This window comes from Helicoverpa armigera, chromosome 15 (genome assembly GCF_030705265.1).
Source record: "Helicoverpa armigera isolate CAAS_96S chromosome 15, ASM3070526v1, whole genome shotgun sequence".
Lineage (NCBI taxonomy): Eukaryota > Metazoa > Arthropoda > Insecta > Lepidoptera > Noctuidae > Helicoverpa > Helicoverpa armigera.
Genome location: NC_087134.1, coordinates 5,928,611 through 5,946,006, shown reverse-complemented (window position 1 = coordinate 5,946,006; position 17,396 = coordinate 5,928,611). Strand labels below are relative to the sequence as shown.

The window sequence follows — 17,396 nt, the reverse complement described above, 5'->3', positions numbered from 1 at the left end:
GACTTCCACATACATAGGGTCATTTCGCCTGTTCGCGACCATCGCCCAGTTCGCGTCCATTTTGCCGATCTCCTTTAAAAAAACTTCGAAAACAAGATAATTAACACACCAATCAAACGAAAGATCATTACCGCTAATACGTTAATGTATAAGAGGCACGCACAGATAGACAAAAGTTCTGTGCGTCCAACCAATCCTTTTAGAAAAAATAATTAGTCTAGGCTCTTCAACAAGAAAGCGCAAACACGTTGAATTTTAGATAAAAATTAGTGTGCAGCGGCGTGTTTGATGGTAAGTTTTATATTGTTTTATGTGAATTTTAGGATAGATAGCTATTTCTACAGTTTAATGATGAATAAAGGTATAATGTTTTTTATGAATTTGGTAATGTTTTTTATATTTAACGAATAAAATAAGGTGGACGCGAATTACTACATCGAATTTTACAAAACTTCCACTTTGCGTTCACAATGGACGCGAACTAAAACTATCCTCTATACTAATAAACCAAATTGCGTCCACTGTTTTCGTTAAATACTTGCTTATAAAAAATAATTAAAACATGGGTACTGTTTAATATATTACGATTAAACAGTAATTTTTTTTTTGTTATTTTAAATTAAAAATCAACATTATCATCATTTAAAATTCACTTTAAAAAAATAAAAATAATTTTTCTCAACATTGGTTTAAGTAACTTAAAATTAGGCAATTAATTTTGCAACTTGAAAAATAAACAGTAATCAGTTCTGTTAATTTTACCCTGAAACCACAGGGAAAGACCCGCGTTGATTATAGTAAGTTTTTGGCCATATTAAATTAACAAAACAATATAACAATTTTGTCTAAACATACAACTAAAAGAATTGTTGAGTCAATAAATTATCAGACAAGGCATATTCTTTGAATATTTTTTTTATCGATTTATTCTTCTCTCGAATATCATTTAATGCTTTCTTTAAGTCTTCTTCTGTGTATGTTGTCTTTTCCATCTTTTTTCCTGTATCCGAAGAACTTATCTTAAATGAAATTACTTAATATATTAAGATTAAACAGTACATTTTTTTTATTAAGATATATACGTGGTTATAATTAAATTATATTTTTTTTATGAAGATATATACGTGGAAATTATAATTATAATTTAATTATAACCACGTATATATCTTAATAAAAAAAATTACTGTTTAATCTTATTTTAAGTTACTTAAACCAATGTTGAGAAGAATTATTTTTATTTTTTAAAGTGAATTTTAAATGATGATAATGTTGACTTTTAATAATTAAGTTTATTGTTAAATAAAGAAATTGATCTAATACAATCTTTCTTTATTAATTCTTAAAAAATCACCCCTATATTCCTTTTCTAAGCTACTGGACGCGAACTGGACCATGGGTGGACGCGAATTGGATTTTGTGGACGCAAACTGGGTAAAACGCCTAATTTTGAGGTTTATCGATTTAAATAGAAAACGTAAGATATTTCTAATACAACTGAAAGTTAATCTTAAAATAGAGTATATAAGGAATACATTACACAAATTTGACATGGAAATGAGTGCTGGAGCATTTTTATTATCGCCGTCAAACTTGCCAACTGCACTAAATGGTCGCCAACAGGCGAAATGACCCTAATTGATGTTTGTTTTTAACTTTCATAAAATACCATGATCTGTATAATGGAATCACGCAATGGTTATTGTACTGGGTAATGTGGGCAAGTGATGTGCGCGCGCTTCACACGGCGCGGGCGCACCTCGAGTCGCGCACGTCGGAAATCAACGCAATTACAGAATTTACGCGCAAACCGACGGATAGGATTGCGATCTTTTTGTATAAATATCTTTTTGGATATATCGAAACGAAATATAAACTATAATATTTTTACGAGTTCGAAACGAAACGAGCGACTGATAATTTTTCTTTGAGAACTAAAGTTTTTCTTTTTCATGAGATGGTTGCGGAAATTAAGCTCGCTGTTACGTTTTTTCGGAGTGATCCGGTATTTGTGTAAAACAACGGGAGTATTAATTAATTTGTGGTGAAAAGAAACTGTTTTTCTATGTTTGGGAACTAGAGTCAGCAGTGGATTATTTTCCGGTAAGTGTTTAACTTTGATTACTTACATGATTTATTTAATGTAATTGATAGAAGACAGTTTTTTTGATTCTGTGATATTTTCGGTGTCTTGGATACTACGACTACGGCTCTTGTGTCGGTTTCTATATATCTAAGTAGGTATGTATGTATAGTTAGCTACAGATTACAAACCTTCAGTGGAATTAGAAGGTCGGTACAGGTATTGGAGATACCAATTTTTTTGAACTTACTAATCATGCATTAAGTAACTCAAACATCAAAAATATCTAGTATTGTTGAATGAGGAGGTGTGTTAGCAAATCCCTGAGTAAAATACAGCCTTACTTATAAAAATCAACAAATCATCTTCTAAGCATTGTTTTAAGTAATTACTACTTAAAGCCTTAAGTAGTGATTAAATTATTTTGACCTATAAACGTTGCTTAAGCATGTCTTAAGTAATGAACAGATAATGACATAAAAACATACTAATTTCTCAACACTACCGGAATGTTGGTAGCTTAAAAAAATATTTGTCATCAAAACGTTGTGTAATGGCAACAATGGCATCCGTAAAATATAAAATTAAAAAGTTGAGCTGTCAATAAACCGGAAATGAAAAATCAGCTGGTAAGAATCCAGCCATTTTGATAATTAGCGGGTTAAACAAGGGTGTGAGGCTACTTAATTTGACAGCTCATTTAAGACATTGCTAAGAAAATGATTTATTTCAGCCACGTTTATAAGTAAGATTTTTTCTTAAACATCTCTTAAGTATAACTTATTATTTTATAAGTAAGGCTGATAAATAATAGGTAATATAGGTACCTACCCATTATGTTATAGGAAGTGTAATAATGTCAAGTTTTTTCAGTTACATAAACATGCGCATTGCTCATTTGATGTCATATTTCCACTTCTTTTAGACTTTAGATAGTGTAGGTATAGGGACGTAACAAGTAACACGAATTTATGTGATAACTAAATCACTTGCTTAAACAGATAGGTATATTTACCTATCGTAATATTTTATCTAAAAGGTCGTTAGCTGTCTACCAAAAACGTTTTTTTTTTGGTCAATAGGTACCTACGTCATTTTAGGAGCGGGTTTACTTCGCGTACCTACCTATTGTACGTCAAGAATGTTTTCAGTTAGAAAATTAGAATTACTTAATAAGTACTTAAAGGTTGAGTGTTTCTCACAGTCTAGGCTGAGTTTAGAAGGTCCTTTTCCAATATAAGTAGATGATCATATATGTAGGTACCTGATACTTAGGTATTTCGTAATAGAGTCTTGAAAAGTAGTTAGGTTAGGTAAGTCCCTTAAATCGCGGCAATTAAAGTTTTCAGGTACCTATTTCAAATGTTGTTTTTACAATTGTCACGGATTCATATATGCAGTAGGTACATAATCCTAAAAAAACCTTGACGGACATTTAAAGTAAGAAAGGAAAATATTCTGAAAATTCAAACAGGCAGTTAATGTTGTGACCGTATTACCGAAAGGGGTCTACATACCAAAGCCGCTGACCCGGCGGCACAGCCCGGCGGCACGACTGCCGCGGCATGTGGTGTTCTAGTAATTGTCAAATACTCTATGAAAGCCGGCGGCATGATTGTACAAAATACGGCCGGCGGGTTGGGCCGCCGGGCTGTGCCGCCGGCATCAGCGGCTTTGGTGTGTAGACACCTTAAGTATAGACTAGCTACCTACATATATGAAGATAGGTGTTTTGAGGTACATCGTTACCTACATTTGAGTGGTACCCGTATTAGCAATGAGGGCGTGTTCATAAATCACGATGGTTATTGCAAGACACTCAAAATCGAAGACAATGCCACGATATCGTGATGTTTGTACATCGTAGGAACCTAATAGGCATGTACCTACTATAAATTGGGGCATTCAGGCTACGTGTTATACACCTAGCCTTAATATATAATGAGATTTGGGGTAAACAAGTCTATTGGTATGCTAATCCTACCTACATCAATCACGATACTCTAGTAAAAACTGTGTCTTGACAAAAGATTTATAAGTGTTTGAATTCATTCATCACGTTTTTTATGGATGCGGACTTTTGAGTTGCTTCAGGTAGCCTTTTCATCCTGGTCATTTGTTACCTTCAAAGTTCTAGGAGTGTTAAGGTTTACATTGATCACTTTTTTGCCCAAGTGTATACCTACCTAAATATTATTGTCAAGAAGCAATTTCTCTTTTTTGTAGCGATACCCATTAATTTGTCTGGATGGTACGACAGTTTTTGACCTTAAGAAGTTAAATAGATACTTAAGTAAAAACGTTAGAGTTTTAACCTTTAGAAACTTTCACAGAATTCTGTAAAGCTCAGAATTCCATATTAGCAACCAATCTATTAAGTCCCGATCGGTCGGTCACGAATGAAATTAGAAAGTATAAAAATAACTTAGGTTTTATTCTTATAGATTTAACTACATTAGAATTTACTTTATTCTAATCAAACCGGTATTTCACAGTCCGCAAAATGTTCCAAAATGTTCTAGTGTAAAAACTTACCTAGGTACTCTCGAAATTAGCGTAAAGTTGAGATAAAAAGATTTCTAAATTATGCAAAGGGTCTATTAAATCCCGCCGATAAATTATTTGAAATGGACAAAAGTGCCAATTAGTTTTGTTCTTAGTTTTAGTAAAACGGTAGATAGCTTGCTATGTTTAGGTATTTAATGATCTATAACCAAGCAGAGCTGGTTTTGTCTGGAATTCACGTGACTTGTGGTAACATTCGCACGTGAGACAGATATTTTCACGTGAGATGGACCCATACCTATCTGCCAATCTTCACTAAGTCATCATCTGCCTAGACTTCTTCTATGTTGGTACGATGTAGGTACTTAATATATTTCCAGTTTTCTAAAATGTTTTATTTTCGAAAGCTGATCATTCTGCCTCACAACTGAAAATTCCACGGGAAATCGTTCTTTTGTAACTTCATATACCAGAAACAGTGCTCACACATTCCGATGTATAAGTGACTTACGAATGTACAGTCACTCACAGTCATTGAAAGTACACTTTGACAAATGACTACAAGTACACAATGTAAACAAACTGCTTGATATTCCATATTTTACACGATTTACATAAAGAAAGTGTTACATGACGGAAATTAACCGAACGTCGATACATTACGAAGTTAGTACCTACGTACGTCGTAAATCAAGAGTTTTGCAAATATTGATGAATTTGTGAATTTTGAATATCGGTTTTCCGTATTCCTAATGAAGTAGGCGCGGTCTCTAATTAGTAGATAAACAAATAAAATACAATTAGGCATATTTTATGGCGCTATAAAATCCTGATAACTTCATTACTAATTATGTGCAAATAAACATTAAAAAAAAACTTACAAACGACCGATTGAGAATTTTCTCATATTTTCGAAGTTAGTTTAACGAACATCATGAACTATAAAATGTTTATTCTCTTTATGTTGTTTCTGAAATCGGCGACTTTTCTATTAGCAGTAAAGGACGCTAATTATGTACCTACCTGGATATATATTTTGGATACTTATTTAGGTATTTAATTTACCTTCACAAAAGTAAACAAACCAATAGACATCAGTGAAAACACAATGATATCATACAACAAAAAAAACAAAGAGTGAAAAGTATTCGTAGGATCCATTGAATGTGTTGATCAGGTGAAAATGCTTGGGATGCCGCGCGGTATGGTTGCCACATTAACTCGTGCGCAGCGCGGAACATCCGACGTGCGCACGCGTGGTTGACACGACTCTTCTTACGTATGTCGTACCTATGTTTCAGGATAGACAGTTACTTTCGCATTTATAATCTAAGAATATATACAAAATTTGCTGAAAATTAAACGGGAGGTAGCTTTGTCACCATCTGGATACGGCAAGCTGTTACCTTGGGGCATAAGTAAAACCGCGGGCGGAAGCTAGTTAGACCTATTTAGTATCTGATTAATTTGATTTTTTTATACCACTTCTGGCAATCTAGATTCTACTAGGTGCACTACACGACTTTTATGCCACCTCCCGGAATATTGAAATCAGTATTAAGGACTAGTACAAAGCTGAACAAAATTGGAAGCATACATAGCTCGTCTAAAATGTCAATAACATAAGACACAATAGCATAAGTATTACGTTATCATTGTAAAGATTGAGTACATATGTATAGATACATATGTGGTTGTGGGGCGCTTCATTTCAGGCTACCTATATTTCCTTTACAGCTGAACGCAGTATTATTTGTAAACAAAACGTCTTCGAATGACGACAATTTTTACCGTCATATAGGCACTTTGAATTCCTGTAACTATTTACGTCAAATCAAAGGCGTAGGCGTCACGATTGCTTTAATTTCGACTATCAGATACAGAATAACATCCCAACTTAACATAATTAAGTAGTTCTGCGACATTCTTTAGACTAAAACGGTAAATATCTGTAACAGAAGATCATATGGATCAAGTAGGCTTTTTATAAAGCCTACCGTAGTCCATAAATCATTAATACTCTATAATAATATGCGTAAAATTTCCACAGAAACGTAAAACACTTAATACAAGAAGTGATAAATGTTCACAATTTCATATCTAACGATCTCGCGTCATTACCGAATTTATATGTAGTATTTATGTAAAATAAAACATTTCTCTTTGCTCTGTAATAAATAGTTGACGGCCTATCTAGAAATGTGATCTTATCTCTGAGATCAGCCGCATAAACAAAATAAGGTAATTTTTATGGCATAATTAAGTGACAAATACATGTCTACTGTTGCTTTATATTTACCTACAGATTCGTATTTTTTTTATTCTTGTTATGTTAAAAATGTATACCTACCTACCTGGATAAGTCTATCAGGTATCAAATTACCGCAACTCATACTGCTTTTGATTTCTGATTAGTTCTTTCAATGTACTTATTTGTTAGGTATTCGTAGAAATACATGCCGTATTTCATTTTGTTCGATTAAGTATTAAAAGACAGAAAAATCATTTATTTTTGCGCAGACGCACACGTATACACACAATGAGACAGTAAAAAGAAAAAAAATTGTGAAACGAATACCGCAGCATTTCGGGGATTCGTTGGTGCAACGTCTTTATAGGATCAATATAATTTCTGAGGTAAAAAGACTCTTATTTCTTGCTGAGAAATACATGAAATGTTGTTTCACGTTTTGCGCTTGTGATCCCCGCGTCGGGGAACTATCGTATACAATGCGTATCTATTAGTAAAAATGTCGACAATTCACAACAAATGCCAAACATATAACTATTTTTAAGGCCTGCGACAATTTTCAAATGTAAGCAAGTTAGATTCTCGCGGCCCCAAGAATTCAATTATAGAGATTACTCCCAAGTTGATTGGTTGGGAAAATTGCGCAACTGAAATGGGTTTCCATGGATACCATAGATGCCAATACAACATTTTGATTGGCGTGTAATCTCTGCGTAACATATTATGCATTGGTTCCCTGTAAAGCATTTTTTTATCTTTATATATCTGCATTCCTCTAGATTTTCACAAAGATTGGACATTTTTGGCCGTCGTTACGGATAGTCAGGAGCCTGTAAGTCTGACAGTCTTACCAAGGACTATTGGGTTGAGGAGGTCAGATAGGCAGTCGTTCTTGTAAAACACTGATAGGTATTCTGTGACGATGATGAGGCACAAAGATTTTATCACACTTTTGGTGGCGATGTGACAAAAACTGTAAATTAGACTCTCAAAGCATAGGTACAAGTATACAACATGTAACGTAATTAACGCACACCCTCAAACACCCCAATTAGAATATTATGTTATAATCGTAATACATACACTGAATTTTTAATTTAACATGTATATGCATTGTTATTTACTAAATTAGTTATACCAATTCTTCGAGAACTTTTTGGTCATACTACTACGCACGCAAATATCGCGCCGCGCGCCGCTCGACTCGACACAACATAACGAAACTACGGAAAAAGCCGACAATACACAAAGTCTTATTACTTTGAGTTACGGTCTATTTGAATTTGTCTTGACTGTACAGGGTTAATATGACAATAATTTCCGTAGTTTTAATTATTTTTGGGATAAAAAATTACCTATATTAAAAATGATAGAAATCGATTCAGTAAACGATTCTGAACAAACAAATTTCAGGATGTGCGTTAATTAAGTTAGGTACATGTTGTATAAAGTATACTGGGCGTTTTCTTACTTTATATTTCTGTTTTGCGTACTTTCAACACTTTCTGTACATTTAACCGTCATAATAACTTGACACGAGAAACGCATATATTACAAAAACATTTTCTATTTATCATTACGTTATGTCATGTGCAGTTAATAGAAATGGTCATTACAGTTGCATTATATAGAATGCAGATGCACGTTGACTTACCTTTAACGGAACGTTATGAATCCAGGTCATTATAAAATAAGAAAAACACACTTCACGTAAAATAAGAAAAACTGTTACTGTTACAGCCTTTTTTTTATCGTCCCACTGCTGGGCTGCGGCCTCCTCCCACACGTAAAAGGATTGAGCATTAATCACCACGCTTGCTCAATGCGGGTTGGTGATTCCAGACTTTATAGTCCAGGTTTCCTCGAGATGTTTTCCTTCACCTTTTTATCAGCCATTGGTGTCTAAGTTATACCTAGAAAGTACAAAATAAGAAAAAACTTACCTAAAAAGTATCCGCAATCATCCAGGGATTTACGTTTACCGTTATGATCGATCGACCCGTGAGGTTGGCGCGAGCTCTTCACAAATATATTTAAATAAAAAATATAATTTAAGCCTACCTAGAGGTTATCAGCATTATCAAGTTGAATGGCAATGTTTAATTTTGTAGACAAACGGAACATGGTGTGAATATATGATAACTGCAAAAAATAATTTAATTATTTTAAACCTCTTTCACTTAATATTTGACTTATGACCGTGTTAAAATGATGTTTGCATTGTATTTAATAAGCTTCGTTTACTTGAATGAGAGACAGCCTGACAGGCTCACGCCAATCACTTTAGCGATGGTTTTCGCCATCCTTCTTATTCAAATCACTTTAGCCATGGTTATCAACATCCTTCTAATTCTCAAATTAACAAAGTAGGTATACGATATCCTCCAACAATGGCTTATCATTTGAACTTTTTTGTCTTTCCTTCATACAACGCGTTTATATCTTTAGTACGGCCAAGTAAAAACCAGTATCAGTTGAACCACGTTTTCAAATTTGTTTCATACAAGACAAGGTCTAGATCATATTATTATTTGCTATAGATTTTATTGCTTATTGAATTGTTAGTGTCCTGTAGTTAAAGTTATCAAGTCGTTAAAAAGTTTGTGTAAGCTTACAGTGAACAGGTAACTTAGTATTGATAGATATGTCATTGGTTCATAAACAGAACGGAACTTAATTGAACTTGAAATCATGCAGCAAACCATCATAATAAAAACTCAAGTTTTCTATGTAATTTTTTGAAATTATTGGCCTTACTACAAAAACTTAAACTAAAAAAGTGTATCTGCAAAACGGACCTCATTTTAACGTCATAATCTGTAATTTTTTTAGACAAGTGTTCAACAGACGTTTAAACGTTTTTGTGGTACGACGGACTGTGTCTTATGCTCCTAAATGAGAATCGAAGCTTTATGAAATTTAACCGAACAGCAAATACTGAAAACTGCACTACGATAAGCCAGCGATCAATACGATTGAAGAATGAACAAAAACGATACATCTAAATCAACATAACAACAAAAAACCAAAGATGGCGTGACGATAGCAATGCAAATAACAAAATGCTTGCAACTCGCAACTAGTGTGAAACACAGCGCGTTAGATGATTAACCGATATGATTGGCTTTCGTCACAGCTGCGCGGGCGCAGGCAAAAAACTAGATTTATGTACAGACCGCAATAGTGAATTTGTTATTGCATTTTCAGTGGTTTCAGCATTGTAATTAACTGAGTATTTTTGTTACGTAAGTATCTACGTTTTGTTGAAATAATTAATGATTATTTGAATTATGATCGGTATTTTGTTTAATTAGACAGATGGTCGTTAAAGTAATTGAAGTTTAGGAAATGTGTTTGTTAAATAGTGCTTTACGGTCTAGTATAGTCTATAGCGTGACTGCTTTGCACGGGGTCTCGGGTTCGATTCGATTTTTTTTGGGTTTACATAGATATTTACATAGATAACTTAAAATAAATAAAGTATTCAAATTTTTAGGTTTTAAGAAGCTAGCACTAGGCAGCCTGGAGTCTGGAAGGTGATGATGATGATGAAGATACATTCGTGCCTTGGACAGCATGTAAAAGTCATTCCTGTGTGTGTTTGCCTTTTTATTAATAAGTGTAAATCAATCAATACTTCCCGTATTGGTCTCTCTCCATATATCCACATTGTACATAATTAACATAAAATTTCTAATACGCTGAAGTAATAGCATCTAAAACGACCTATTATTCAGATTCAATTAAGGGCAAAGGTGCCTGCTCATATCATAAACTTCGATGAAAGCTTTCCTCACGGCGTATTAGCGATTTCAGACTTAAAGCTCAAGGTCATGTCAAAAGCCTTGGCCCTCATTACTTGGGTCTGTCTAGGGTCTAGGTAGGTAGGTAGAAAGGGATCAAAGGGATAGACTAGAGTGTAGGATAAATCCCTATCGGTATTAGTACCGAAGAAAATAATGGGAAGGAATAAAATAAATACAATGTTTTCATTAAGATTCCTAGAGTACCTATTTCACTGAAAGTATGGGACATGAAACTCATGTCTGATTTGTGCTTTAGGAATTGGTACCATTATATACTTGTAGCAATATGCACCTAATAAAGCGCAATGATTGCTAGTTTAATACTTGTAATTAGTACATCAATCAATCATTATATTACAAAGAATTCTTTCAATTGCTTTGTCAATAGTTGAGTCGGACATGCAATCCAGTTAATAGTCGTGTACCTTTATTTTATATGGGTAGTTATAAATATTTTATGCGTGATTTAATTGATAAATTCGATTGATGCCTTGTTTGCAGCTTTAGCACGAAAAATTCATCATTATCCTCCGAGTGTTTTTCTCAACTATGTTGGGGTCGGCTTCCAGTCTAACTGGATTCAGCTGAGTATCAGTGCTTAAGTACGAAAAATTATAAAGCATTATCATGTGCACATATGATTGGTGTAATCCCTGAGTCGCCAGGGACGAGCCCATTTCATTTACCGAAAGCGACACCATAGTCAGCTATACGTATACAAACACATGATAAATAAGTCACACTTCGCCACCATCAACCGCGAACCGCAATATTCGGTAAATAACCATAATGATGAACTAAATCCGATGTCTGCCGAAGATGCCCGAACGTCCCGTTCCGTATAGTTATCAGAGCATCCACGTCTAATAGCGGCGACGTGGCCACGCCTCCCAGTCGCGGTTTTAAATAATATAGCAGACGAAACCGATACTTTCTATTGACGATTATTCGATAAAAGTGAGCTTGAGAAACTGGTGGTTTTCACTCCAATAGGAGACACAATATCTCCATTGTGCCGTGCCCTAACATTAGGCTAGGTTCTAAGGTCACCGACAATGGGCAAATGCGTCCCACATGTAGTGTTTACGTCCTCAAATTGTATGCTGGGACCAAATTTCATTGAAGAAAGTTTTTGTTTGTCATGATTTGACTTTTCCAAACTATGTTGGCTTCCAGTCTAAGCGGATACTGCTGAATACCATGTTTTACATTTAGTGCCTTCTCTATGGGACCTCCTCAACCCAGTTACTTGGGTAACACGAAACCCCTTTGCATGATTGGTTCCAAGACTTTTTGGCTTCCGATTACCTGCCCAGCTTTTAGGTAAGATCACTCATGATGAAAACAGTTAAGAAGTTTCTTTAAAAGTTTATAGTTGAATGGAAAATAACCAAAAAACCGACGAATAAAATTGGATTGAATAAAATCTAAAGTAACAGGTTATCAGTCGGAATGGTTCTAAGAACCGTATTGGTAGGATTAATGACGGTATGGTAACTTACCGACTTCAGTAGTAGTCAAACAAACTGTATTTAAATACGGTCCGAATCACATACTCACTGATATTTATTGTGATAATAACAGGCTTTAGAGTGGTAATGGTTTTCCTACACATTACACATTTTCCTTAAAACCTGGTATTTCAATGTTCATTAAATGTCTCGGCATTATTTATTTATTTATTATTTTATTATATGTTTCCCGCCGTGTCACCCGATGCCTTGATCAACTCTTCACCTTCCTGGATAAAATATAGCCTATGTGTGAAAGATTTTTACAAATCAGTTTAGTAGTTTCGAAGTATTTAGGTTACAACCATATCAAAATATATTCTCTTTATTATATTAGTATAGGTCTGGAGGCTTTAATATGGTCTGTGTCATACGATTGTCAATCCCTCAGTAGATTGAATGATTGAGCAGTTTAAAGGGCAAATGAGTTCTACATTTGACACTAATGGGATCCCATAACGGAATCATATTTTCAAAACTCATGGTCGTAATGAAAATACAATTATGATTATAATAAAGCTTGACTGCTTTCGTCGTGTTTTATAATAAGTTTGGTATTAGTTATTAAGTATTTATTTACAAGATTGTTAAAATGAACGATGTGATTTTTTGTGTATATGTTGATGATTAAATAATGACAAATATATTTTAGTAACATGGAATTCTAGGAAAATTAATTAATCAATCCTCTGTCGTGCGTCATAGGGTGAACACTATCTATCTAATCATGATCATAAAATGACAACTTAACTTGGAATTTCTAAATTAGGTACCTACTTTTGGAATTTACTTAAATTTAGGAGTCATCACGTGCATAAGTTACAATTTTAATTTTGAGGTCAAGAGCGTGCCTGCTAATAGTTATAATTTTCATATATTAGACATTAGTTCAGTATTTAAGCACAAGCCGATGCGGACCAATTAAATAAATGATGAATAATGAGTAGTAAAAGCTAATTAACATGCTTGTAAAGTGAAGAATAGATAAGAACCTGATTAGGCTCATGAATTTAATTGATCAATTCCACTGAAGTCAACAACTGATGGAATAAATTAAAAAAACTCGTTCTAACTGTACTTGAAGAGGGCACGAGTTTATTGCAAATCTGGTATTTTTAGCGAAATAGTTTGTTTTAAGACATTTGCATATTTAAAACTATAATTTTGCTGGAATTTTTTGAAACATGTAAACACGTATTGATTTGCTATCTATTATTATTTTTCTGCGTATGTCATGAATAATAGTTATTGACATTGCAGGGCTACATGTCGATATTTTTAGGTATTTACGAATACATCATCATCAGCCTTTTATCGTCCCACTGCTATACACAGGCCTCCTCTCACACGGAGAAGTATTGAGAGGTAATCATCACGCTTGCTCAACACGGGTTGGTGATTTCAGACGTTATACAAAACAATACAAATACTTCACTAATACTAAATCTAGTACATCATAAAATTCTCTAGGCATACCTTTTCCTAAGGCTGGAAACAGTGCTCAGCCGACGGTCAGTGCTGACCGTACGTCCAGACCGAATTACATACAAAATCACGCGCGTACCGTCAGAGTCGCTGTGTGCGCGTTCATAGACTTGCACGGATATAGCTACGAGAACCGATAGTCGGCGCTGACCGTCGCCTCAACCGACGAGCACTGTTTCCATCCTAAAGGTTGTAAATAACGTTCGGAATTTAAATCTAGTTGCTCCTTCAAAACAAGCGTGTCGCCTGAAGCTGCAATTTGTACTATGTCGCGATCCGTCTACCCGCGTTATCTATTTTCGCGAAAACTGTTGTTCGGAGACCAGTAATCCCTGTAATAGAGCATTGTTCGGCCGCCATAGATTGCGAACTGTTATTTTCTTGAATAAAGACATCGAGATCCTAATCGCGGTAAACTATTTGGTATGGTAAAATTGTTTGTGGTTCTACATTTTACGGAGAACGCGTATTGTCACCTTTTGAAAGTGTTGTTGATACAGATGTCCGGAAAAATAAAACAAGATTTATAAACATTTTCCAAAAGTTTTTCGATTTTTCTTGTAATAAAAAGTAAATTGTAGAATGCATATAAAATATTCTCTTACGTTTAAACTTTGTTAACGTCAACTTCACGGAAGCTGCAAACAGCATTTAACTCATGCTATAATAAGTATTCATAATTTTATTGATTACGTCGTAAACGAGGTTACAACTTAGAAAGCAAAAGTTACCTACCAATAATTATTCATTGAAGATGAATCGTAATCGCAATATTCAATGATTTATTATACATAAATCTCTAATATTACATAATCTTTATTTGCTTGTTTATGACTTTTCCTATAATTAATACTTCTAAGGGCAATAATTAGCGCAAATAAACTGTTACATGAATGTTTCGACGCGGAATTGAATTAGAATCACGCGGGTGTAAAAAGGTGATTATAAAGAGATTTGTAGCACATTTTGTAGCATCGTGGTAATTTGTGTGTTGTTCGTCTATTCAGTCGGTAAATCATAACTTTCTATGTTTGTTTCATAACTGAGATTAGGAGATAACCTCGGTAATTGCTACCGTCTATGTGTTGGGAGATCATCTGGGTCTTAACTTGGCAAATGTCATGTCAACTTCTCTGTTGATCCAGGTTACTGACTTTGTAAAAGGTGTTGCAGAAGAACATTATTATTTTCAGTTTTACTCACTAGAGATTTATTGAATTTATGACTGTAGTAACACATAAATTAAGCTATCGGTCAACTAAAAATATGTGGGAACTCTTGCTCCAAACCAAACCAAACATCCATTTTGTTTCTTAGAAACTTTTAATGAACTCTTTTCAGAAATGGCTGAACATAATATGTACGTAGATACTACACAACGTGATCCTGTTAAGTACTCATTTATTACCCCACACTATCTTCACGTAACATATGTATATTGTTTTTACACAACGTGATCCTGTTATATGTTCTTATATTACACAACACTATATTCACACCGTTATAACGCGGCTAGATCATTTCAAAGGACCAACTGTAAAATGTATGCATTTATAAGTAAGTAGATTATAATTATGTACTTGTATGCAATCATTTCGCTTCGTCATTGAGACCACCCTTATTGAGATTTGCAGTCATCTCGCAAGATAAGATACAGATCTTGTATTGGAACCTATTTGTGAAAGACAGGCTGATATTGATACAATGGAAGGCAATTGCTTATCATCTTATCCCTTTGATATTAATCATTTGTTGTATTTTAATAGTTTGTAATGTCATTGCGTTAGGTTCTTATTATACAGGGTTGAAGTACCTATAGATCTATGAAAATACTTGAATTGAGAACTTGCTGATTTTAAGGAAGTCGGTTGAAAACACTGTAATGAAAGTCCACCAGGGATCCACCAGATTATCGTACCTTCCGAAACCCGGAAGACTTCGTCATGACAAGATGGTCACCCATCCATGGATAAACCGCGCCAAACCGTGCTCTTCGAAATACGAAACTGCTACTCTAGTAGCTATAAGAATCAAAACATATTGTTTCGTTACACAGCGGTATTTGATGTCAGCCAAGAAAGCTTTTAAAAATCTTACTTTATTGGAAAGTCGATCTTATCAGTTAATATTAAGATAATTAACAAAATCTGCAAAAATATTTCGCAAGTCCTAAAAGTAAACGTACCAATAGTCGTCGGATTTCGGAAATCACCGACTTTGAAGCGCTACTGTGTGTTAAATATTCAATAGAAAATGAAAATTTTTGCATCACGTGATAGAGTATTTATTCGTTATTCTAAGTAACTAATGTTTTTTTAATCATTTTGATGGGTTTATATACTTATTAAAGCAAAAGCAAAAAAAGGGCGATTTGTACCAATAGTCGTCTGATTTGTACGGATACTCGTCAAATATTCCCAGTACTCGTCAACTTTTAATGCTAATGTAAACTCTCTGCTCTTGAACATAAGGTTCAAGTTATGTACTTTTTTTTGTGCTTGAATTTGTTAAGCATTCTTGTGCCTTTGAAACATTAGGTGGGTAGATAGATAAAAAACCAAATCCCTATTTAAAACAGCAGGGCATAATCTGTTAGAAGAGCAGGTATTCAATAAAACAGATACATAGTATAGCATTTTAATTTATATTCCTATGTATCAAACGCTAGGAATCACAAAATCAGTGTATAAAATATATGTTATATATCTTAATCATAATCATAATAACCATGCAGTCATGTGCATATGTAGCACGAGGAAAATAATTACTATTAAAATATTTAAATTGTAAAATAAAATAATTAGTTTTCACAAAAAATAAAAGCCACATTCATTTATATAGCTTTCCGCGAAATAATTATTAACATTCATAAATATGTAGGTAAGGTTGTCATTCATAAAAGCTTCTGAACTGCTTAGCGCATGCAAAGTACGATTTGCAAAAATCTCTATATACAGTTCAAACTGTCTTAAAGGTATTAATCAAAATAATATGATTAGGTACAATTAAGCGTTCAAACCCAATAATAATAATATCTAATAAGCCCCGGAGGGCATCTGAGGCGGATGACGGGGAGTAGCGACCCCGCGGGGCTATATATCCGAGTGCTCCAGGGAGAGTATACTGTCCCCCATCTCCGGCCTGCCGGAGTGAAGCATGACGGGGGATAGGTCTCCCGCCTCTTGGCTTGCCTTCATCGGCCGGTCAGAGTGGAGTCGCTAGAGCAGGGTTAGCAGCCCGCTCGGAGGGTAGGTGCCTCGTGGTAAGTGGCGAGTGGGCCGGTGATACTGGACCCACAGGGAGCGCGTGATCTGCGTTAAGTCCGCCGAGGTATCCTCACCCTTCAGCTGCTTATGTCCCTATTGCCTTCTTGTTGCTATTTAGTGACTGATTCCCGGGGGCCCAGTAATTGAGCTGGCGAGCCCCACCTGCCATTTTAACATGTATTTTATACATTGTCATCGGCAGGTGCCATAGTTCCTCATCATCATCATCATCTACCGAGCCTTTTTTCCCAACTATGTTGGGGTCGGCTTCCAGTCTAACCGGATTCAGCTGAGTACCAGTGTTTTACAAGAATCCTATCTGACCTCCTCAACCCAATTACCCGGTCAACCCAATACCCCTTGGTTAGACTGGTGTCAAACTTACTGGCTTCTGACTACCCGTAACGACTGCCAAGGATGTTCAATGACAGCCTTGACCTACAGTTTCATGCCATCCGAAACACAGTCGTTGGTGTCATTGGAGGATATACT

The 17,396-nt window shown here is 34.8% G+C and overlaps 1 protein-coding gene across 1 annotated transcript in view; it reads left to right on the top strand.

Annotated features, from left to right (window-relative positions):
* The first annotated feature begins 1,908 nt into the window (after nucleotides 1–1,908).
* The window catches only part of LOC110370629 (uncharacterized), a 71,907-nt gene continuing 56,419 nt past the window's right edge, over nucleotides 1,909–17,396 (top strand). The window contains exon 1 of the mRNA XM_064038189.1: nucleotides 1,909–2,100. The gene's annotated coding sequence lies outside the window, so the exon portion shown is untranslated. The remainder of the gene's footprint in view (nucleotides 2,101–17,396) is intronic.